Genomic DNA, 1,328 nt, shown 5'->3' on the forward strand with positions numbered 1-1,328 from the left:
GAGGGTCCCTTAGGGTGGGGAGGGTGTGGGGGGTGCTCAGCTCCACCTGCGGCACACCGGGGTGAAGATCCAGCCTTGTGTTCGGCACCGGGGCAGTGAGGGTGAGACCTTGAGTTGGAAGCAGATGTGTTATGGAGACAAGCTTCTTAGCAGGGCCTGTAGCGACAGGACAAGGGGAACGGTTTTAAACTAAAAGAGGGGAAATTCAGACTAGATGTAAGGGAGAAACTTTTTATGCTGAGGGTGGTGAAACCCTGGCCCAGGTTGCCCAGAGAATTGGTAGAAGTCCCATCCCTGGAAACATTCAAGGACAGGGTGGATGGGGCTCTGAGCCACCTGATCTGGTTGAAGATGTCCCTGCTCGCTGCTGGGGGGGTTGGACTAGATGGCCTTGAAAGGTCCCTCCCAGCCCAAACCATCCCATAATACTAACATCCAGAAGATGAACGATGTCCTTAGGATGGTAGTTTCTGTGCAGCTGGTTTTGCAGGACCAAGGGGAACAGTTCTGTCGGGGCTTTATTTTCAATTTCAATTCACAAATGCCCGAGCTCTACGTGAAGCTCATCGGCCTCTTCCCCACCCCAAAGCGAGCCAGGTCCGAAACAACCAAGGGGCTGGCAGGGCGGCGTGCCAGGCAGAGAGGGACAGCCACAGCGGGTGACCAGGCTGCTGGTGGTGACACGGCAGCTGTCACTGCTGGTGGCATCAACGCTGGCCCCGACTGGTGGCAGTGGGCAGAGGTCCAGGTGAGCAGGGTCACATCCCTCAGTGCAATCGAAGGAGGAGGCTTCGGACGGTGTTTGCGTGTTGTCTCACATTTTCCTCCCGGGTCCTCACGATTCCTTGTACCAGCTGATTCATATGAAGACAGCTAAATGGGAGAGACACCTTTGATCAGTTAAATGATGAAAATCAGCAGAGCTTAGATGAGTTTAATTATAAACGTGTCGAAAGTGAAGGTGTCTGCCAGCTGACAGCGATGGCACTCTGTGACTCTAGCCCTCGTTATATGTATATTTATTAAGGGCCTGGATTTTCAAAACAGGCCCTCCAGTTCCTTGCTAGTGATTTGGAGTCTCTTGCAGAGATTGAGTCCGCAAAATGAAATCAAAGTGGGTTGTCACCACGAAAAAGCAGGCGCGCCTGACCCGGGCACCAGCTGTGCAGGGGAGCAGGGCAGTGACGGGGGGATGCTCAGGGTCCTCCGTCACCTTGGTTGGGTTTCCCTGCCCTAAAGCTCTGCCCATGGCGTTTGCTGGGCTCCCTCTCAGGTAACTGATTCCTTACTGGTGATCAGAACCGTTAATAGGGTGACGAGGTGGTTTT

The 1,328-nt window shown here is 53.9% G+C and overlaps 1 protein-coding gene across 1 annotated transcript in view; it reads left to right on the forward strand.

Moving 5' to 3' along the window:
• Positions 1-1,328, forward strand: part of LOC104524787 (RNA-binding protein Musashi homolog 2) — a gene marked incomplete at its 5' end in the record, with an annotated part of 54,164 nt that overhangs the window by 17,056 nt on the left and 35,780 nt on the right. The window lies entirely within an intron of this gene.

The sequence above is a fragment of the Antrostomus carolinensis genome, unplaced genomic scaffold, assembly GCF_000700745.2.
Source record: "Antrostomus carolinensis isolate BGI_N321 unplaced genomic scaffold, ASM70074v2 scaffold27355, whole genome shotgun sequence".
Taxonomy (NCBI): domain Eukaryota; kingdom Metazoa; phylum Chordata; class Aves; order Caprimulgiformes; family Caprimulgidae; genus Antrostomus; species Antrostomus carolinensis.